The sequence below is a fragment of the Triturus cristatus genome, chromosome 10 (genome assembly GCF_964204655.1).
Source record: "Triturus cristatus chromosome 10, aTriCri1.1, whole genome shotgun sequence".
Lineage (NCBI taxonomy): Eukaryota > Metazoa > Chordata > Amphibia > Caudata > Salamandridae > Triturus > Triturus cristatus.
Genome location: NC_140593.1, coordinates 855565780 through 855586778, shown reverse-complemented (window position 1 = coordinate 855586778; position 20999 = coordinate 855565780). Strand labels below are relative to the sequence as shown.

The 20999-nt window shown below is 47.0% G+C and overlaps 17 non-coding genes across 17 annotated transcripts; all 17 read left to right on the top strand.

Annotated features, from left to right (window-relative positions):
* Positions 1-667: 667 nt before the first annotated feature.
* On the top strand, positions 668-740 carry TRNAV-UAC (transfer RNA valine (anticodon UAC)). Its single transcript has one exon. It is a non-coding gene; the product is annotated as a tRNA-Val (tRNA).
* Positions 741-1181: 441 nt separating this feature from the next.
* Positions 1182-1253, top strand: TRNAP-AGG (transfer RNA proline (anticodon AGG)). Its single transcript has one exon. It is a non-coding gene; the product is annotated as a tRNA-Pro (tRNA).
* A 386-nt stretch (positions 1254-1639) lies between these two features.
* Positions 1640-1712, top strand: TRNAV-AAC (transfer RNA valine (anticodon AAC)). The gene has a single exon. It is a non-coding gene; the product is annotated as a tRNA-Val (tRNA).
* Positions 1713-2000: 288 nt separating this feature from the next.
* Positions 2001-2112, top strand: TRNAL-CAA (transfer RNA leucine (anticodon CAA)). Its single transcript has 2 exons — positions 2001-2038; positions 2067-2112. It is a non-coding gene; the product is annotated as a tRNA-Leu (tRNA).
* A 2365-nt stretch (positions 2113-4477) lies between these two features.
* TRNAV-AAC (transfer RNA valine (anticodon AAC)) lies at positions 4478-4550 on the top strand. The gene has a single exon. It is a non-coding gene; the product is annotated as a tRNA-Val (tRNA).
* Positions 4551-6342: 1792 nt separating this feature from the next.
* TRNAV-UAC (transfer RNA valine (anticodon UAC)) lies at positions 6343-6415 on the top strand. Its single transcript has one exon. It is a non-coding gene; the product is annotated as a tRNA-Val (tRNA).
* A 441-nt stretch (positions 6416-6856) lies between these two features.
* TRNAP-AGG (transfer RNA proline (anticodon AGG)) lies at positions 6857-6928 on the top strand. Its single transcript has one exon. It is a non-coding gene; the product is annotated as a tRNA-Pro (tRNA).
* A 386-nt stretch (positions 6929-7314) lies between these two features.
* Positions 7315-7387, top strand: TRNAV-AAC (transfer RNA valine (anticodon AAC)). Its single transcript has one exon. It is a non-coding gene; the product is annotated as a tRNA-Val (tRNA).
* A 288-nt stretch (positions 7388-7675) lies between these two features.
* Positions 7676-7787, top strand: TRNAL-CAA (transfer RNA leucine (anticodon CAA)). The gene is made up of 2 exons: positions 7676-7713; positions 7742-7787. It is a non-coding gene; the product is annotated as a tRNA-Leu (tRNA).
* A 2365-nt stretch (positions 7788-10152) lies between these two features.
* On the top strand, positions 10153-10225 carry TRNAV-AAC (transfer RNA valine (anticodon AAC)). Its single transcript has one exon. It is a non-coding gene; the product is annotated as a tRNA-Val (tRNA).
* A 288-nt stretch (positions 10226-10513) lies between these two features.
* Positions 10514-10625, top strand: TRNAL-CAA (transfer RNA leucine (anticodon CAA)). The gene is made up of 2 exons: positions 10514-10551; positions 10580-10625. It is a non-coding gene; the product is annotated as a tRNA-Leu (tRNA).
* Positions 10626-12989: 2364 nt separating this feature from the next.
* Positions 12990-13062, top strand: TRNAV-AAC (transfer RNA valine (anticodon AAC)). Its single transcript has one exon. It is a non-coding gene; the product is annotated as a tRNA-Val (tRNA).
* A 1792-nt stretch (positions 13063-14854) lies between these two features.
* On the top strand, positions 14855-14927 carry TRNAV-UAC (transfer RNA valine (anticodon UAC)). The gene has a single exon. It is a non-coding gene; the product is annotated as a tRNA-Val (tRNA).
* A 441-nt stretch (positions 14928-15368) lies between these two features.
* TRNAP-AGG (transfer RNA proline (anticodon AGG)) lies at positions 15369-15440 on the top strand. Its single transcript has one exon. It is a non-coding gene; the product is annotated as a tRNA-Pro (tRNA).
* Positions 15441-15826: 386 nt separating this feature from the next.
* Positions 15827-15899, top strand: TRNAV-AAC (transfer RNA valine (anticodon AAC)). The gene has a single exon. It is a non-coding gene; the product is annotated as a tRNA-Val (tRNA).
* A 288-nt stretch (positions 15900-16187) lies between these two features.
* On the top strand, positions 16188-16299 carry TRNAL-CAA (transfer RNA leucine (anticodon CAA)). The gene is made up of 2 exons: positions 16188-16225; positions 16254-16299. It is a non-coding gene; the product is annotated as a tRNA-Leu (tRNA).
* A 2365-nt stretch (positions 16300-18664) lies between these two features.
* TRNAV-AAC (transfer RNA valine (anticodon AAC)) lies at positions 18665-18737 on the top strand. Its single transcript has one exon. It is a non-coding gene; the product is annotated as a tRNA-Val (tRNA).
* Positions 18738-20999: the final 2262 nt, after the last annotated feature.

Genomic DNA, 20999 nt, shown 5'->3' with positions numbered 1-20999 from the left:
AGAAAGTGCCACAGTTCTCATCAGCGCCTTTTTTCTGCTCTCTGGCAGCTAGGATATCGACTGATCCCTTCCTTGCAAGAGTGAAAAAAACAACACCTTGAGAGAAAACATGACTTTTTGTGGTTCACATAGAGAGAGAGCAGCCAAATAGCCCTGCTTTGTTTCTGAAAGACGCATCAGAAATTGCTTAAAATGCCGACTGGGGAATCAGGCTCGTTGGTCTAGGGGTATGATTCTCGCTTCGGGTGCGAGAGGTCCCGGATTCAAATCCCGGACGAGCCCATGCTGTGGAATTATTTTTAGGCTGCTTATTATATAGGGCCATTTCTTCTTTTCAATGCTATAAGACGCCGTGTATGGTGAGAAAGTTCCTTTACCTCTACGCTATTTCCCACTTTTGGCGTATAGAATTTCAGTGCCGGACTTCTTTGCAACTGCTTTTCTGGGGTGGACCATCAGTGTAGGAAAATTAAATGCTAAGTGTTTTTCTAGTGTGGTTTCAGGTATGGTTTTAAAATCGCCTTTTGGAATAAAAGGGGTCCTCGTTCCTTTCTTCCAAAGAAAGAGATCGGGTAAGGAGGGTCCAACTTTGAGCTTCATGGACATTGGCCCTTGGTCTGTGCATTCCAGCCCACTACATGCCAAGAAGATTCCTGCAAGCGTGTCTGTTTCTGTAGTGTAGTGGTTATCACGTTTGCTTTACACGCGAAAGGTCCCTGGTTCGAGACCGGGCAGAAACAGCAGCTTTCTGTTTTTCACACAGTTTGCATTTACTCTCTCAATTTATAGGAAAGCTGAGATAATGGAAGCTGTCTATCCCTCACCAGCGTGACGTACTGTGCTCCAGGGGTATCAGTGACAGCTCAAAAAGAGAAGTGACGATAGTTTGCGCTATTCGTTTGCACGTCCTTGTGTACTGAAGGTTGGGCCTACTTCATGAAAGCAAGGCATGAGAGCAGAAATGGTTTTATTGACCTCACCGAGAGCATACACCTAGAACAAACAAAATGTCTGAAGGATAGAGGCATTTTCATTTCTTGTTCGATGACGGCCATGGAAAAGACAGCAACCATATTGCAGAAGAGAGCAGCATGTGCAGTTGCTTGCTTTGGGTGAAGCATTCACTAACTCGCTGCCAATAACCAAGGGAGCCGGTGCGAAAGGCGACTCTCGTGTGCCTCGGCTCGTTGGTCTAGGGGTATGATTCTCGCTTAGGGTGCGAGAGGTCCCGGGTTCAAATCCCGGACGAGCCCTTTTTCAGAGGTAAACATACGAATCCTACTCAAAACTCACAATGCCTGACTATTTCTCATTACACTCGCCGCATTGTTGCACAAAATATTTTGAACCTCATAAGAAACATGGATCACCGTGCTTTTTCTGCCTTCATGCTTAGTCTGTGTGTGTCCCAGGTGATGCTTTCCCAAGCTGTACTTGCTGGCATTTAGGCATCAGATATTTGTCTGTCGATGCCTGCATAAGTCAATTTTTAATACGCCTAATTGCAAGTATGTTGGCTGATATCTCTGCAGTTTTCACACTTGCTCCTCGCTTTCTGAGTGGCTGCTGATACAGCAGAATAGAAGTAGAGAGAACCCTTGAGAGGAACCTTGCTCTAACAGTAAAACACAGCAAGTGAGTTTCTGTAGTGCAGTGGTCATCACGTTCGCCTAACACGCGAAAGGTCCCCGGTTCGAGACCGGGCAGAAACACTGTGCATGAGCTGCTTTTATGTGCACCCTCTAAAACCCTATTATCTCAATGCAAGCTTAAGAAGAGGCGGTCCTTGAACCCAGCGAGCCATGGGAAACTTCCTTTACTTTTGCAAGACGAAACAAAGTAATCCGCATCCATCAGTGGTCGCTCTTGTGCCTAGCTTTTTTTTTGTCATGCCATGTTGTATTGTGGGGTCTTTACACTTGTGACATTGCTGTGAACGTTGTAAGTGCAAACATTGGCAGGTGCAGTCAGAAGAGTCAGATCTGTGCACACCCAGGGCTGTCAGGATGGCCGAGTGGTCTAAGGCGCCAGACTCAAGAGAGCTTGATCTTCAGTGCAACTGAGACTTCTGGTCTCCTCATGGAGGCGTGGGTTCAAATCCCACTTCTGACAGGTTTCTTTTACACCCTTAAATCGTCCTGTTTTTTGCAGTGCATTCCCCACACACCACAATCTTTGCACGAACCTGTAACATATGACGAGAAATCCACCAACGATCAGGCTGGGCCCTCAATCACAATTCCATGTATTCCTGGAAGGGACACCTCAGGCACACCTTCAGTTAAATTTGCACTCCATCACACAAACTGCCGTGCTGGTTTCTCATTAAGCAGTTGATCCCATCTTTGTTGTGAGGCTCTCCTGCCACCTTTTGGGCGGAGAAGGCACTGTCCCTGCAACAACACAGGCAGACATGTTCAACAGGGCTTCCTGGTTATGTGGGAGGAGCAGATTGTCATTGGTCCCCCCTTGCGAATTTTAATTTACATAAGGAAGACAGAGAGGTATCTGGGAGTAGGCAGTACACACGGACATTGAACTCTATCTTGTGATTTGCAGCCAATTCTAGATTGAGGCAGGAGGAAAGGAGGTGACTTGCCCAAAAATGGCCATCCTGGGAATTTAGCCACCCTGGGGCTCCCAGGTTAGTGTTTCAGTCCTGCGAGCCACTCATATAAATCTCGCCTGATCGAGCCTGATCGAGCGCTGAGTGAGCGTGTTTGAATCCAAGAATCAAATGCCTCTGTCTTAGGAGCAAGAATTGGCAGGCCCTCCCTTGCATCTGGGGTGGAAGTCTATGGGGCAAGTGTCCAGGACTTGCAGAGGAGTACAAGTGCCAGAAAGTGCCACAGTTCTCATCAGCGCCGTTTTTCTGCTCTCTGGCAGCTAGGATATCGACTGATCCCTTCCTTGCAAGAGTGAAAAAAACAACACCTTGAGAGAAAACATGACTTTTTGTGGTTCACATAGAGAGAGAGCAGCCAAATAGCCCTGCTTTGTTTCTGAAAGACGCATCAGAAATTGCTTAAAATGCCAACTGGGAAATCAGGCTCGTTGGTCTAGGGGTATGATTCTCGCTTCGGGTGCGAGAGGTCCCGGATTCAAATCCCGGACGAGCCCATGCTGTGGAATTATTTTTAGGCTTCTTATTATATAGGGCCATTTCTTCTTTTCAATGCTATAAGACGCCGTGTATGGTGAGAAAGTTCCTTTCCCTCTACGCTATTTCCCACTTTTGGCGTATAGAATTTCAGTGCCGGACTTCTTTGCAACTGCTTTTCTGGGGTGGACCATCAGTGTAGGAAAATTAAATGCAAAGTGTTTTTCTAGTGTGGTTTCAGGTATGGTTTTAAAATCGCCTTTTGGAATAAAAGGGGTCCTCGTTCCTTTCTTCCAAAGAAAGAGATCGGGTAAGGAGGGTCCAACTTTGAGCTTCATGGACATTGGCCCTTGGTCTGTGCATTCCAGCCCACTACATGCCAAGAAGATTCCTGCAAGCGTGTCTGTTTCTGTAGTGTAGTGGTTATCACGTTCGCTTTACACGCGAAAGGTCCCTGGTTCGAGACCGGGCAGAAAGAGCAGTTTTCTGTTTTTCACACAGTTTGCATTTACTCTCTCAATTTATAGGAAAGCTGAGATAATGGAAGCTGTCTATCCCTCACCAGCGTGACGTACTGTGCTCCAGGGGTATCAGTGACAGCTCAAAAAGAGAAGTGACGATAGTTTGCGCTATTCGTTTGCACGTCCTTGTGTACTGAAGGTTGGGCCTACTTCATGAAAGCAAGGCATGAGAGCAGAAATGGTTTTATTGGCCTCACCGAGAGCATACACCTAGAACAAACAAAATGTCTGAAGGATAGAGGCATTTTCATTTCTTGTTCGATGACGGCCATGGAAAAGACAGCAACCATATTGCAGAAGAGAGCAGCATGTGCAGTTGCTTGCTTTGGGTGAAGCATTCTCTAACTCGCTGCCAATAACCCCCGGAGCCGGTGCGAAAGGCGACTCTTGTGTGCCTCGGCTCGTTGGTCTAGGGGTATGATTCTCGATTAGGGTGCGAGAGGTCCCGGGTTCAAATCCCGGACGAGCCCTTTTTCAGAGGTAAACATACGAATCCTACTCAAAACTCACAATGCCTGACTATTTCTCATTACACTCGCCGCATTGTTGCACAAAATATTTTGAACCTCATAAGAAACATGGATCACCGTGCTTTTTCTGCCTTCATGCTTAGTTTGTGTGTGTCCCAGGTGATGCTTTCCCAAGCTGTACTTGCTGGCATTTAGGCATCAGATATTTGTCTGTCGATGCCTGCATAAGTCAATTTTTAATACGTCTAATTGCAAGTATGTTGGCTGATATCTCTGCAGTTTTCACACTTGTTCCTCGCTTTCTGAGTGGCTGCTGATACAGCAGAATAGAAGTAGAGAGAACCCTTGAGAGGAACCTTGCTCTAACAGTAAAACACAGCAAGTGAGTTTCTGTAGTGTAGTGGTCATCACGTTCGCCTAACACGCGAAAGGTCCCCGGTTCGAGACCGGGCAGAAACACTGTGCATGAGCTGCTTTTATGTGCACCCTCTAAAACCTTATTATCTCAATGCAAGCTTAAGAAGAGGCGGTCCTTGAACCCAGCGATCCATGGGACACTTCCTTTACTTTTGCAAGACGAAACAAAGTAATCCGCATCCATCAGTGGTCGCTCTTGTGCCTAGCTTTTTTTTTGTCATGCCATGTTGTATTGTGGGGTCTTTACACTTGTGACATTGCTGTGAACGTTGTAAGTGCAAACATTGGCAGGTGCAGTCAGAAGAGTCAGATCTGTGCACACCCAGCGCTGTCAGGATGGCCGAGTGGTCTAAGGCGCCAGACTCAAGAGAGCTTGATCTTCAGTGCAACTGAGACTTCTGGTCGCCTCATGGAGGCGTGGGTTCAAATCCCACTTCTGACAGGTTTCTTTTACACCCTTAAATCGTCCTGTTTTTTGCAGTGCATTCCCACACACCACAATCTTTGCACGGACCTGTAACATATGACGAGAAATCCAGCAACGATCAGGCTGGGCCCTCAATCACAATTCCATGTATTCCTGGAAGGGACACCTCAGGCACACCTTCAGTTAAATTTGCACTCCATCACACAAACTGCCGTGCTGGTTTCTCATTAAGCAGTTGATCCCATCTTTGTTGTGAGGCTCTCCTGCCACCTTTTGGGCGGAGAAGGCACTGTCCCTGCAACAACACAGGCAGACATGTTCAACAGGGCTTCCTGGTTATGTGGGAGGAGCAGATTGTCATTGGTCCCCCCTTGCGAATTTTAATTTACATAAGGAAGACAGAGAGGTATCTGGGAGTAGGCAGTACACACGGACATTGAACTCTATCTTGTGATTTGCAGCCAATTCTAGATTGAGGCAGGAGGAAAGGAGGTGACTTGCCCAAAAATGGCCATCCTGAGAATTCAGCCACCCTGGGGCTCCCAGGTTAGTGTTTCAGTCCTGCGAGCCACTCATATAAATCTCGCCTGATCGAGCCTGATCGAGCGCTGAGTGAGCGTGTTTGAATCCAAGAATCAAATGCCTCTGTCTTAGGAGCAAGAATTGGCAGGCCCTCCCTTGCATCTGGGGTGGAAGTCTATGGTCCAAGTGTCCAGGACTTGCAGAGGAGTACAAGTGCCAGAAAGTGCCACAGTTCTCATCAGCGCCTTTTTTCTGCTCTCTGGCAGCTAGGATATCGACTGATCCCTTCCTTGCAAGAGTGAAAAAAACAACACCTTGAGAGAAAACATGACTTTTTGTGGTTCACATAGAGAGAGAGCAGCCAAATAGCCCTGCTTTGTTTCTGAAAGACGCATCAGAAATTGCTTAAAATGCCGACTGGGGAATCAGGCTCGTTGGTCTAGGGGTATGATTCTCGCTTCGGGTGCGAGAGGTCCCGGATTCAAATCCCGGACGAGCCCATGCTGTGGAATTATTTTTAGGCTGCTTATTATATAGGGCCATTTCTTCTTTTCAATGCTATAAGACGCCGTGTATGGTGAGAAAGTTCCTTTACCTCTACGCTATTTCCCACTTTTGGCGTATAGAATTTCAGTGCCGGACTTCTTTGCAACTGCTTTTCTGGGGTGGACCATCAGTGTAGGAAAATTAAATGCTAAGTGTTTTTCTAGTGTGGTTTCAGGTATGGTTTTAAAATCGCCTTTTGGAATAAAAGGGGTCCTCGTTCCTTTCTTCCAAAGAAAGAGATCGGGTAAGGAGGGTCCAACTTTGAGCTTCATGGACATTGGCCCTTGGTCTGTGCATTCCAGCCCACTACATGCCAAGAAGATTCCTGCAAGCGTGTCTGTTTCTGTAGTGTAGTGGTTATCACGTTTGCTTTACACGCGAAAGGTCCCTGGTTCGAGACCGGGCAGAAACAGCAGCTTTCTGTTTTTCACACAGTTTGCATTTACTCTCTCAATTTATAGGAAAGCTGAGATAATGGAAGCTGTCTATCCCTCACCAGCGTGACGTACTGTGCTCCAGGGGTATCAGTGACAGCTCAAAAAGAGAAGTGACGATAGTTTGCGCTATTCGTTTGCACGTCCTTGTGTACTGAAGGTTGGGCCTACTTCATGAAAGCAAGGCATGAGAGCAGAAATGGTTTTATTGACCTCACCGAGAGCATACACCTAGAACAAACAAAATGTCTGAAGGATAGAGGCATTTTCATTTCTTGTTCGATGACGGCCATGGAAAAGACAGCAACCATATTGCAGAAGAGAGCAGCATGTGCAGTTGCTTGCTTTGGGTGAAGCATTCACTAACTCGCTGCCAATAACCAAGGGAGCCGGTGCGAAAGGCGACTCTCGTGTGCCTCGGCTCGTTGGTCTAGGGGTATGATTCTCGCTTAGGGTGCGAGAGGTCCCGGGTTCAAATCCCGGACGAGCCCTTTTTCAGAGGTAAACATACGAATCCTACTCAAAACTCACAATGCCTGACTATTTCTCATTACACTCGCCGCATTGTTGCACAAAATATTTTGAACCTCATAAGAAACATGGATCACCGTGCTTTTTCTGCCTTCATGCTTAGTCTGTGTGTGTCCCAGGTGATGCTTTCCCAAGCTGTACTTGCTGGCATTTAGGCATCAGATATTTGTCTGTCGATGCCTGCATAAGTCAATTTTTAATACGCCTAATTGCAAGTATGTTGGCTGATATCTCTGCAGTTTTCACACTTGCTCCTCGCTTTCTGAGTGGCTGCTGATACAGCAGAATAGAAGTAGAGAGAACCCTTGAGAGGAACCTTGCTCTAACAGTAAAACACAGCAAGTGAGTTTCTGTAGTGCAGTGGTCATCACGTTCGCCTAACACGCGAAAGGTCCCCGGTTCGAGACCGGGCAGAAACACTGTGCATGAGCTGCTTTTATGTGCACCCTCTAAAACCCTATTATCTCAATGCAAGCTTAAGAAGAGGCGGTCCTTGAACCCAGCGAGCCATGGGAAACTTCCTTTACTTTTGCAAGACGAAACAAAGTAATCCGCATCCATCAGTGGTCGCTCTTGTGCCTAGCTTTTTTTTTGTCATGCCATGTTGTATTGTGGGGTCTTTACACTTGTGACATTGCTGTGAACGTTGTAAGTGCAAACATTGGCAGGTGCAGTCAGAAGAGTCAGATCTGTGCACACCCAGGGCTGTCAGGATGGCCGAGTGGTCTAAGGCGCCAGACTCAAGAGAGCTTGATCTTCAGTGCAACTGAGACTTCTGGTCTCCTCATGGAGGCGTGGGTTCAAATCCCACTTCTGACAGGTTTCTTTTACACCCTTAAATCGTCCTGTTTTTTGCAGTGCATTCCCCACACACCACAATCTTTGCACGAACCTGTAACATATGACGAGAAATCCACCAACGATCAGGCTGGGCCCTCAATCACAATTCCATGTATTCCTGGAAGGGACACCTCAGGCACACCTTCAGTTAAATTTGCACTCCATCACACAAACTGCCGTGCTGGTTTCTCATTAAGCAGTTGATCCCATCTTTGTTGTGAGGCTCTCCTGCCACCTTTTGGGCGGAGAAGGCACTGTCCCTGCAACAACACAGGCAGACATGTTCAACAGGGCTTCCTGGTTATGTGGGAGGAGCAGATTGTCATTGGTCCCCCCTTGCGAATTTTAATTTACATAAGGAAGACAGAGAGGTATCTGGGAGTAGGCAGTACACACGGACATTGAACTCTATCTTGTGATTTGCAGCCAATTCTAGATTGAGGCAGGAGGAAAGGAGGTGACTTGCCCAAAAATGGCCATCCTGGGAATTTAGCCACCCTGGCGCTCCCAGGTTAGTGTTTCAGTCCTGCGAGCCACTCATATAAATCTCGCCTGATCGAGCCTGATCGAGCGCTGAGTGAGCGTGTTTGAATCCAAGAATCAAATGCCTCTGTCTTAGGAGCAAGAATTGGCAGGCCCTCCCTTGCATCTGGGGTGGAAGTCTATGGGGCAAGTGTCCAGGACTTGCAGAGGAGTACAAGTGCCAGAAAGTGCCACAGTTCTCATCAGCGCCTTTTTTCTGCTCTCTGGCAGCTAGGATATCGACTGATCCCTTCCTTGCAAGAGTGAAAAAAACAACACCTTGAGAGAAAACATGACTTTTTGTGGTTCACATAGAGAGAGAGCAGCCAAATAGCCCTGCTTTGTTTCTGAAAGACGCATCAGAAATTGCTTAAAATGCCAACTGGGGAATCAGGCTCGTTGGTCTAGGGGTATGATTCTCGCTTCGGGTGCGAGAGGTCCCGGATTCAAATCCCGGACGAGCCCATGCTGTGGAATTATTTTTAGGCTTCTTATTATATAGGGCCATTTCTTCTTTTCAATGCTATAAGACGCCGTGTATGGTGAGAAAGTTCCTTTCCCTCTACGCTATTTCCCATTTTTGGCGTATAGAATTTCAGTGCCGGACTTCTTTGCAACTGCTTTTCTGGGGTGGACCATCAGTGTAGGAAAATTAAATGCAAAGTGTTTTTCTAGTGTGGTTTCAGGTATGGTTTTAAAATCGCCTTTTGGAATAAAAGGGGTCCTCGTTCCTTTCTTCCAAAGAAAGAGATCGGGTAAGGAGGGTCCAACTTTGAGCTTCATGGACATTGGCCCTTGGTCTGTGCATTCCAGCCCACTACATGCCAAGAAGATTCCTGCAAGCGTGTCTGTTTCTGTAGTGTAGTGGTTATCACGTTCGCTTTACACGCGAAAGGTCCCTGGTTCGAGACCGGGCAGAAAGAGCAGTTTTCTGTTTTTCACACAGTTTGCATTTACTCTCTCAATTTATAGGAAAGCTGAGATAATGGAAGCTGTCTATCCCTCACCAGCGTGACGTACTGTGCTCCAGGGGTATCAGTGACAGCTCAAAAAGAGAAGTGACGATAGTTTGCGCTATTCGTTTGCACGTCCTTGTGTACTGAAGGTTGGGCCTACTTCATGAAAGCAAGGCATGAGAGCAGAAATGGTTTTATTGACCTCACCGAGAGCATACACCTAGAACAAACAAAATGTCTGAAGGATAGAGGCATTTTCATTTCTTGTTCGATGACGGCCATGGAAAAGACAGCAACCATATTGCAGAAGAGAGCAGCATGTGCAGTTGCTTGCTTTGGGTGAAGCATTCACTAACTCGCTGCCAATAACCCCCGGAGCCGGTGCGAAAGGCGACTCTTGTGTGCCTCGGCTCGTTGGTCTAGGGGTATGATTCTCGATTAGGGTGTGAGAGGTCCCGGGTTCAAATCCCGGACGAGCCCTTTTTCAGAGGTAAACATACGAATCCTACTCAAAACTCACAATGCCTGACTATTTCTCATTACACTCGCCGCATTGTTGCACAAAATATTTTGAACCTCATAAGAAACATGGATCACCGTGCTTTTTCTGCCTTCATGCTTAGTCTGTGTGTGTCCCAGGTGATGCTTTCCCAAGCTGTACTTGCTGGCATTTAGGCATCAGATATTTGTCTGTCGATGCCTGCATAAGTCAATTTTTAATACGTCTAATTGCAAGTATGTTGGCTGATATCTCTGCAGTTTTCACACTTGTTCCTCGCTTTCTGAGTGGCTGCTGATACAGCAGAATAGAAGTAGATAGAACCCTTGAGAGGAACCTTGCTCTAACAGTAAAACACAGCAAGTGAGTTTCTGTAGTGTAGTGGTCATCACGTTCGCCTAACACGCGAAAGGTCCCCGGTTCGAGACCGGGCAGAAACACTGTGCATGAGCTGCTTTTATGTGCACCCTCTAAAACCTTATTATCTCAATGCAAGCTTAAGAAGAGGCGGTCCTTGAACCCAGCGAGCCATGGGAAACTTCCTTTACTTTTGCAAGACGAAACAAAGTAATCCGCATCCATCAGTGGTCGCTCTTGTGCCTAGCTTTTTTTTTGTCATGCCATGTTGTATTGTGGGGTCTTTACACTTGTGACATTGCTGTGAACGTTGTAAGTGCAAACATTGGCAGGTGCAGTCAGAAGAGTCAGATCTGTGCACACCCAGGGCTGTCAGGATGGCCGAGTGGTCTAAGGCGCCAGACTCAAGAGAGCTTGATCTTCAGTGCAACTGAGACTTCTGGTCTCCTCATGGAGGCGTGGGTTCAAATCCCACTTCTGACAGGTTTCTTTTACACCCTTAAATCGTCCTGTTTTTTGCAGTGCATTCCCACACACCACAATCTTTGCACGGACCTGTAACATATGACGAGAAATCCACCAACGATCAGGCTGGGCCCTCAATCACAATTCCATGTATTCCTGGAAGGGACACCTCAGGCACACCTTCAGTTAAATTTGCACTCCATCACACAAACTGCCGTGCTGGTTTCTCATTAAGCAGTTGATCCCATCTTTGTTGTGAGGCTCTCCTGCCACCTTTTGGGCGGAGAAGGCACTGTCCCTGCAACAACACAGGCAGACATGTTCAACAGGGCTTCCTGGTTATGTGGGAGGAGCAGATTGTCATTGGTCCCCCCTTGCGAATTTTAATTTACATAAGGAAGACAGAGAGGTATCTGGGAGTAGGCAGTACACACGGACATTGAACTCTATCTTGTGATTTGCAGCCAATTCTAGATTGAGGCAGGAGGAAAGGAGGTGACTTGCCCAAAAATGGCCATCCTGGGAATTTAGCCACCCTGGGGCTCCCAGGTTAGTGTTTCAGTCCTGCGAGCCACTCATATAAATCTCGCCTGATCGAGCCTGATCGAGCGCTGAGTGAGCGTGTTTGAATCCAAGAATCAAATGCCTCTGTCTTAGGAGCAAGAATTGGCAGGCCCTCCCTTGCATCTGGGGTGGAACTCTATGGGGCAAGTGTCCAGGACTTGCAGAGGAGTACAAGTGCCAGAAAGTGCCACAGTTCTCATCAGCGCCGTTTTTCTGCTCTCTGGCAGCTAGGATATCGACTGATCCCTTCCTTGCAAGAGTGAAAAAAACAACACCTTGAGAGAAAACATGACTTTTTGTGGTTCACATAGAGAGAGAGCAGCCAAATAGCCCTGCTTTGTTTCTGAAAGACGCATCAGAAATTGCTTAAAATGCCAACTGGGAAATCAGGCTCGTTGGTCTAGGGGTATGATTCTCGCTTCGGGTGCGAGAGGTCCCGGATTCAAATCCCGGACGAGCCCATGCTGTGGAATTATTTTTAGGCTTCTTATTATATAGGGCCATTTCTTCTTTTCAATGCTATAAGACGCCGTGTATGGTGAGAAAGTTCCTTTCCCTCTACGCTATTTCCCACTTTTGGCGTATAGAATTTCAGTGCCGGACTTCTTTGCAACTGCTTTTCTGGGGTGGACCATCAGTGTAGGAAAATTAAATGCAAAGTGTTTTTCTAGTGTGGTTTCAGGTATGGTTTTAAAATCGCCTTTTGGAATAAAAGGGGTCCTCGTTCCTTTCTTCCAAAGAAAGAGATCGGGTAAGGAGGGTCCAACTTTGAGCTTCATGGACATTGGCCCTTGGTCTGTGCATTCCAGCCCACTACATGCCAAGAAGATTCCTGCAAGCGTGTCTGTTTCTGTAGTGTAGTGGTTATCACGTTCGCTTTACATGCGAAAGGTCCCTGGTTCGAGACCGGGCAGAAAGAGCAGTTTTCTGTTTTTCACACAGTTTGCATTTACTCTCTCAATTTATAGGAAAGCTGAGATAATGGAAGCTGTCTATCCCTCACCAGCGTGACGTACTGTGCTCCAGGGGTATCAGTGACAGCTCAAAAAGAGAAGTGACGATAGTTTGCGCTATTCGTTTGCACGTCCTTGTGTACTGAAGGTTGGGCCTACTTCATGAAAGCAAGGCATGAGAGCAGAAATGGTTTTATTGGCCTCACCGAGAGCATACACCTAGAACAAACAAAATGTCTGAAGGATAGAGGCATTTTCATTTCTTGTTCGATGACGGCCATGGAAAAGACAGCAACCATATTGCAGAAGAGAGCAGCATGTGCAGTTGCTTGCTTTGGGTGAAGCATTCACTAACTCGCTGCCAATAACCCCCGGAGCCGGTGCGAAAGGCGACTCTTGTGTGCCTCGGCTCGTTGGTCTAGGGGTATGATTCTCGATTAGGGTGCGAGAGGTCCCGGGTTCAAATCCCGGACGAGCCCTTTTTCAGAGGTAAACATACGAATCCTACTCAAAACTCACAATGCCTGACTATTTCTCATTACACTCGCCGCATTGTTGCACAAAATATTTTGAACCTCATAAGAAACATGGATCACCGTGCTTTTTCTGCCTTCATGCTTAGTTTGTGTGTGTCCCAGGTGATGCTTTCCCAAGCTGTACTTGCTGGCATTTAGGCATCAGATATTTGTCTGTCGATGCCTGCATAAGTCAATTTTTAATACGTCTAATTGCAAGTATGTTGGCTGATATCTCTGCAGTTTTCACACTTGTTCCTCGCTTTCTGAGTGGCTGCTGATACAGCAGAATAGAAGTAGAGAGAACCCTTGAGAGGAACCTTGCTCTAACAGTAAAACACAGCAAGTGAGTTTCTGTAGTGTAGTGGTCATCACGTTCGCCTAACACGCGAAAGGTCCCCGGTTCGAGACCGGGCAGAAACACTGTGCATGAGCTGCTTTTATGTGCACCCTCTAAAACCTTATTATCTCAATGCAAGCTTAAGAAGAGGCGGTCCTTGAACCCAGCGATCCATGGGACACTTCCTTTACTTTTGCAAGACGAAACAAAGTAATCCGCATCCATCAGTGGTCGCTCTTGTGCCTAGCTTTTTTTTTGTCATGCCATGTTGTATTGTGGGGTCTTTACACTTGTGACATTGCTGTGAACGTTGTAAGTGCAAACATTGGCAGGTGCAGTCAGAAGAGTCAGATCTGTGCACACCCAGGGCTGTCAGGATGGCCGAGTGGTCTAAGGCGCCAGACTCAAGAGAGCTTGATCTTCAGTGCAACTGAGACTTCTGGTCGCCTCATGGAGGCGTGGGTTCAAATCCCACTTCTGACAGGTTTCTTTTACACCCTTAAATCGTCCTGTTTTTTGCAGTGCATTCCCACACACCACAATCTTTGCACGGACCTGTAACATATGACGAGAAATCCAGCAACGATCAGGCTGGGCCCTCAATCACAATTCCATGTATTCCTGGAAGGGACACCTCAGGCACACCTTCAGTTAAATTTGCACTCCATCACACAAACTGCCGTGCTGGTTTCTCATTAAGCAGTTGATCCCATCTTTGTTGTGAGGCTCTCCTGCCACCTTTTGGGCGGAGAAGGCACTGTCCCTGCAACAACACAGGCAGACATGTTCAACAGGGCTTCCTGGTTATGTGGGAGGAGCAGATTGTCATTGGTCCCCCTTTGCGAATTTTAATTTACATAAGGAAGACAGAGAGGTATCTGGGAGTAGGCAGTACACACGGACATTGAACTCTATCTTGTGATTTGCAGCCAATTCTAGATTGAGGCAGGAGGAAAGGAGGTGACTTGCCCAAAAATGGCCATCCTGAGAATTCAGCCACCCTGGGGCTCCCAGGTTAGTGTTTCAGTCCTGCGAGCCACTCATATAAATCTCGCCTGATCGAGCCTTATCGAGCGCTGAGTGAGCGTGTTTGAATCCAAGAATCAAATGCCTCTGTCTTAGGAGCAAGAATTGGCAGGCCCTCCCTTGCATCTGGGGTGGAAGTCTATGGGGCAAGTGTCCAGGACTTGCAGAGGAGTACAAGTGCCAGAAAGTGCCACAGTTCTCATCAGCGCCTTTTTTCTGCTCTCTGGCAGCTAGGATATCGACTGATCCCTTCCTTGCAAGAGTGAAAAAAACAACACCTTGAGAGAAAACATGACTTTTTGTGGTTCACATAGAGAGAGAGCAGCCAAATAGCCCTGCTTTGTTTCTGAAAGACGCATCAGAAATTGCTTAAAATGCCGACTGGGGAATCAGGCTCGTTGGTCTAGGGGTATGATTCTCGCTTCGGGTGCGAGAGGTCCCGGATTCAAATCCCGGACGAGCCCATGCTGTGGAATTATTTTTAGGCTGCTTATTATATAGGGCCATTTCTTCTTTTCAATGCTATAAGACGCCGTGTATGGTGAGAAAGTTCCTTTACCTCTACGCTATTTCCCACTTTTGGCGTATAGAATTTCAGTGCCGGACTTCTTTGCAACTGCTTTTCTGGGGTGGACCATCAGTGTAGGAAAATTAAATGCTAAGTGTTTTTCTAGTGTGGTTTCAGGTATGGTTTTAAAATCGCCTTTTGGAATAAAAGGGGTCCTCGTTCCTTTCTTCCAAAGAAAGAGATCGGGTAAGGAGGGTCCAACTTTGAGCTTCATGGACATTGGCCCTTGGTCTGTGCATTCCAGCCCACTACATGCCAAGAAGATTCCTGCAAGCGTGTCTGTTTCTGTAGTGTAGTGGTTATCACGTTCGCTTTACACGCGAAAGGTCCCTGGTTCGAGACCGGGCAGAAACAGCAGCTTTCTGTTTTTCACACAGTTTGCATTTACTCTCTCAATTTATAGGAAAGCTGAGATAATGGAAGCTGTCTATCCCTCACCAGCGTGACGTACTGTGCTCCAGGGGTATCAGTGACAGCTCAAAAAGAGAAGTGACGATAGTTTGCGCTATTCGTTTGCACGTCCTTGTGTACTGAAGGTTGGGCCTACTTCATGAAAGCAAGGCATGAGAGCAGAAATGGTTTTATTGACCTCACCGAGAGCATACACCTAGAACAAACAAAATGTCTGAAGGATAGAGGCATTTTCATTTCTTGTTCGATGACGGCCATGGAAAAGACAGCAACCATATTGCAGAAGAGAGCAGCATGTGCAGTTGCTTGCTTTGGGTGAAGCATTCACTAACTCGCTGCCAATAACCAAGGGAGCCGGTGCGAAAGGCGACTCTTGTGTGCCTCGGCTCGTTGGTCTAGGGGTATGATTCTCGCTTAGGGTGCGAGAGGTCCCGGGTTCAAATCCCGGACGAGCCCTTTTTCAGAGGTAAACATACGAATCCTACTCAAAACTCACAATGCCTGACTATTTCTCATTACACTCGCCGCATTGTTGCACAAAATATTTTGAACCTCATAAGAAACATGGATCACCGTGCTTTTTCTGCCTTCATGCTTAGTCTGTGTGTGTCCCAGGTGATGCTTTCCCAAGCTGTACTTGCTGGCATTTAGGCATCAGATATTTGTCTGTCGATGCCTGCATAAGTCAATTTTTAATACGCCTAATTGCAAGTATGTTGGCTGATATCTCTGCAGTTTTCACACTTGCTCCTCGCTTTCTGAGTGGCTGCTGATACAGCAGAATAGAAGTAGAGAGAACCCTTGAGAGGAACCTTGCTCTAACAGTAAAACACAGCAAGTGAGTTTCTGTAGTGCAGTGGTCATCACGTTCGCCTAACACGCGAAAGGTCCCCGGTTCGAGACCGGGCAGAAACACTGTGCATGAGCTGCTTTTATGTGCACCCTCTAAAACCCTATTATCTCAATGCAAGCTTAAGAAGAGGCGGTCCTTGAACCCAGCGAGCCATGGGAAACTTCCTTTACTTTTGCAAGACGAAACAAAGTAATCCGCATCCATCAGTGGTCGCTCTTGTGCCTAGCTTTTTTTTTGTCATGCCATGTTGTATTGTGGGGTCTTTACACTTGTGACATTGCTGTGAACGTTGTAAGTGCAAACATTGGCAGGTGCAGTCAGAAGAGTCAGATCTGTGCACACCCAGGGCTGTCAGGATGGCCGAGTGGTCTAAGGCGCCAGACTCAAGAGAGCTTGATCTTCAGTGCAACTGAGACTTCTGGTCTCCTCATGGAGGCGTGGGTTCAAATCCCACTTCTGACAGGTTTCTTTTACACCCTTAAATCGTCCTGTTTTTTGCAGTGCATTCCCCACACACCACAATCTTTGCACGGACCTGTAACATATGACGAGAAATCCACCAACGATCAGGCTGGGCCCTCAATCACAATTCCATGTATTCCTGGAAGGGACACCTCAGGCACACCTTCAGTTAAATTTGCACTCCATCACACAAACTGCCGTGCTGGTTTCTCATTAAGCAGTTGATCCCATCTTTGTTGTGAGGCTCTCCTGCCACCTTTTGGGCGGAGAAGGCACTGTCCCTGCAACAACACAGGCAGACATGTTCAACAGGGCTTCCTGGTTATGTGGGAGGAGCAGATTGTCATTGGTCCCCCCTTGCGAATTTTAATTTACATAAGGAAGACAGAGAGGTATCTGGGAGTAGGCAGTACACACGGACATTGAACTCTATCTTGTGATTTGCAGCCAATTCTAGATTGAGGCAGGAGGAAAGGAGGTGACTTGCCCAAAAATGGCCACCCTGGGAATTTAGCCACCCTGGGGCTCCCAGGTTAGTGTTTCAGTCCTGCGAGCCACTCATATAAATCTCGCCTGATCGAGCCTGATCGAGCGCTGAGTGAGCGTGTTTGAATCCAAGAATCAAATGCCTCTGTCTTAGGAGCAAGAATTGGCAGGCCCTCCCTTGCATCTGGGGTGGAAGTCTATGGGGCAAGTGTCCAGGACTTGCAGAGGAGTACAAGTGCCAGAAAGTGCCACAGTTCTCATCAGCGCCGTTTTTCTGCTCTCTGGCAGCTAGGATATCGACTGATCCCTTCCTTGCAAGAGTGAAAAAAACAACACCTTGAGAGAAAACATGACTTTTTGTGGTTCACATAGAGAGAGAGCAGCCAAATAGCCCTGCTTTGTTTCTGAAAGACGCATCAGAAATTGCTTAAAATGCCAACTGGGGAATCAGGCTCGTTGGTCTAGGGGTATGATTCTCGCTTCGGGTGCGAGAGGTCCCGGATTCAAATCCCGGACGAGCCCATGCTGTGGAATTATTTTTAGGCTTCTTATTATATAGGGCCATTTCTTCTTTTCAATGCTATAAGACGCCGTGTATGGTGAGAAAGTTCCTTTCCCTCTACGCTATTTCCCACTTTTGGCGTATAGAATTTCAGTGCCGGACTTCTTTGCAACTGCTTTTCTGGGGTGGACCATCAGTGTAGGAAAATTAAATGCAAAGTGTTTTTCTAGTGTGGTTTCAGGTATGGTTTTAAAATCGCCTTTTGGAATAAAAGGGGTCCTCGTTCCTTTCTTCCAAAGAAAGAGATCGGGTAAGGAGGGTCCAACTTTGAGCTTCATGGACATTGGCCCTTGGTCTGTGCATTCCAGCCCACTACATGCCAAGAAGATTCCTGCAAGCGTGTCTGTTTCTGTAGTGTAGTGGTTATCACGTTCGCTTTACATGCGAAAGGTCCCTGGTTCGAGACCGGGCAGAAAGAGCAGTTTTCTGTTTTTCACACAGTTTGCATTTACTCTCTCAATTTATAGGAAAGCTGAGATAATGGAAGCTGTCTATCCCTCACCAGCGTGACGTACTGTGCTCCAGGGGTATCAGTGACAGCTCAAAAAGAGAAGTGACGATAGTTTGCGCTATTCGTTTGCACGTCCTTGTGTACTGAAGGTTGGGCCTACTTCATGAAAGCAAGGCATGAGTGCAGAAATGGTTTTATTGACCTCACCGAGAGCATACACCTAGAACAAACAAAATGTCTGAAGGATAGAGGCATTTTCATTTCTTGTTCGATGACGGCCATGGAAAAGACAGCAACCATATTGCAGAAGAGAGCAGCATGTGCAGTTGCTTGCTTTGGGTGAAGCATTCACTAACTCGCTGCCAATAACCCCCGGAGCCGGTGCGAAAGGCGACTCTTGTGTGCCTCGGCTCGTTGGTCTAGGGGTATGATTCTCGATTAGGGTGTGAGAGGTCCCGTGTTCAAATCCCGGACGAGCCCTTTTTCAGAGGTAAACATACGAATCCTACTCAAAACTCACAATGCCTGACTATTTCTCATTACACTCGCCGCATTGTTGCACAAAATATTTTGAACCTCATAAGAAACATGGATCACCGTGCTTTTTCTGCCTTCATGCTTAGTCTGTGTGTGTCCCAGGTGATGCTTTCCCAAGCTGTACTTGCTGGCATTTAGGCATCAGATATTTGTCTGTCGATGCCTGCATAAGTCAATTTTTAATACGTCTAATTGCAAGTATGTTGGCTGATATCTCTGCAGTTTTCACACTTGTTCCTCGCTTTCTGAGTGGCTGCTGATACAGCAGAATAGAAGTAGAGAGAACCCTTGAGAGGAACCTTGCTCTAACAGTAAAACACAGCAAGTGAGTTTCTGTAGTGTAGTGGTCATCACGTTCGCCTAACACGCGAAAGGTCCCCGGTTCGAGACCGGGCAGAAACACTGTGCATGAGCTGCTTTTATGTGCACCCTCTAAAACCTTATTATCTCAATGCAAGCTTAAGAAGAGGCGGTCCTTGAACCCAGCGATCCATGGGAAACTTCCTTTACTTTTGCAAGACGAAACAAAGTAATCCGCATCCATCAGTGGTCGCTCTTGTGCCTAGCTTTTTTTTTGTCATGCCATGTTGTATTGTGGGGTCTTTACACTTGTGACATTGCTGTGAACGTTGTAAGTGCAAACATTGGCAGGTGCAGTCAGAAGAGTCAGATCTGTGCACACCCAGGGCTGTCAGGATGGCCGAGTGGTCTAAGGCGCCAGACTCAAGAGAGCTTGATCTTCAGTGCAACTGAGACTTCTGGTCGCCTCATGGAGGCGTGGGTTCTTTTACACCCTTAAATCGTCCTGTTTTTTGCAGTGCATTCCCACACACCACAATCTTTGCACGGACCTGTAACATATGACGAGAAATCCAGCAACGATCAGGCTGGGCCCTCAATCACAATTCCATGTATTCCTGGAAGGGACACCTCAGGCACACCTTCAGTTAAATTTGCACTCCATCACACAAACTGCCGTGCTGGTTTCTCATTAAGCAGTTGATCCCATCTTTGTTGTGAGGCTTTCCTGCCACCTTTTGGGCGGAGAAGGCACTGTCCCTGCAACAACACAGGCAGACATGTTCAACAGGGCTTCCTGGTTATGTGGGAGGAGCAGATTGTCATTGGTCCCCCCTTGCGAATTTTAATTTACATAAGGAAGACAGAGAGGTATCTGGGAGTAGGCAGTACACACGGACATTGAACTCTATCTTGTGATTTGCAGCCAATTCTAGATTGAGGCAGGAGGAAAGGAGGTGACTTGCCCAAAAATGGCCATCCTGGGAATTTAGCCACCCTGGGGCTCCCAGGTTAGTGTTTCAGTCCTGCGAGCCACTCATATAAATCTCGCCTGATCGAGCCTGATCGAGCGCTGAGTGAGCGTGTTTGAATCCAAGAATCAAATGCCTCTGTCTTAGGAGCAAGAATTGGCAGGCCCTCCCTTGCATCTGGGGTGGAAGTCTATGGGGCAAGTGTCCAGGACTTGCAGAGGAGTACAAGTGCCAGAAAGTGCCACAGTTCTCATCAGCGCCTTTTTTCTGCTCTCTGGCAGCTAGGATATCGACTGATCCCTTCCTTGCAAGAGTGAAAAAAACAACACCTTGAGAGAAAACATGACTTTTTGTGGTTCACATAGAGAGAGAGCAGCCAAATAGCCCTGCTTTGTTTCTGAAAGACGCATCAGAAATTGCTTAAAATGCCAACTGGGGAATCAGGCTCGTTGGTCTAGGGGTATGATTCTCGCTTCGGGTGCGAGAGGTCCCGGATTCAAATCCCGGACGAGCCCATGCTGTGGAATTATTTTTAGGCTTCTTATTATATAGGGCCATTTCTTCTTTTCAATGCTATAAGACGCCGTGTATGGTGAGAAAGTTCCTTTCCCTCTACGCTATTTCCCACTTTTGGCGTATAGAATTTCAGTGCCGGACTTCTTTGCAACTGCTTTTCTGGGGTGGACCATCAGTGTAGGAAAATTAAATGCAAAGTGTTTTTCTAGTGTGGTTTCAGGTATGGTTTTAAAATCGCCTTTTGGAATAAAAGGGGTCCTCGTTCCTTTCTTCCAAAGAAAGAGATCGGGTAAGGAGGGTCCAACTTTGAGCTTCATGGACATTGGCCCTTGGTCTGTGCATTCCAGCCCACTACATGCCAAGAAGATTCCTGCAAGCGTGTCTGTTTCTGTAGTGTAGTGGTTATCACGTTCGCTTTACACGCGAAAGGTCCCTGGTTCGAGACCGGGCAGAAAGAGCAATTTTCTGTTTTTCACACAGTTTGCATTTACTCTCTCAATTTATAGGAAAGCTGAGATAATGGAAGCTGTCTATCCCTCACCAGCGTGACGTACTGTGCTCCAGGGGTATCAGTGACAGCTCAAAAAGAGAAGTGACGATAGTTTGCGCTATTCGTTTGCACGTCCTTGTGTACTGAAGGTTGGGCCTACTTCATGAAAGCAAGGCATGAGAGCAGAAATGGTTTTATTGACCTCACCGAGAGCATACACCTAGAACAAACAAAATGTCTGAAGGATAGAGGCATTTTCATTTCTTGTTCGATGACGGCCATGGAAAAGACAGCAACCATATTGCAGAAGAGAGCAGCATGTGCAGTTGCTTGCTTTGGGTGAAGCATTCACTAACTCGCTGCCAATAACCCCCAGAGCCGGTGCGA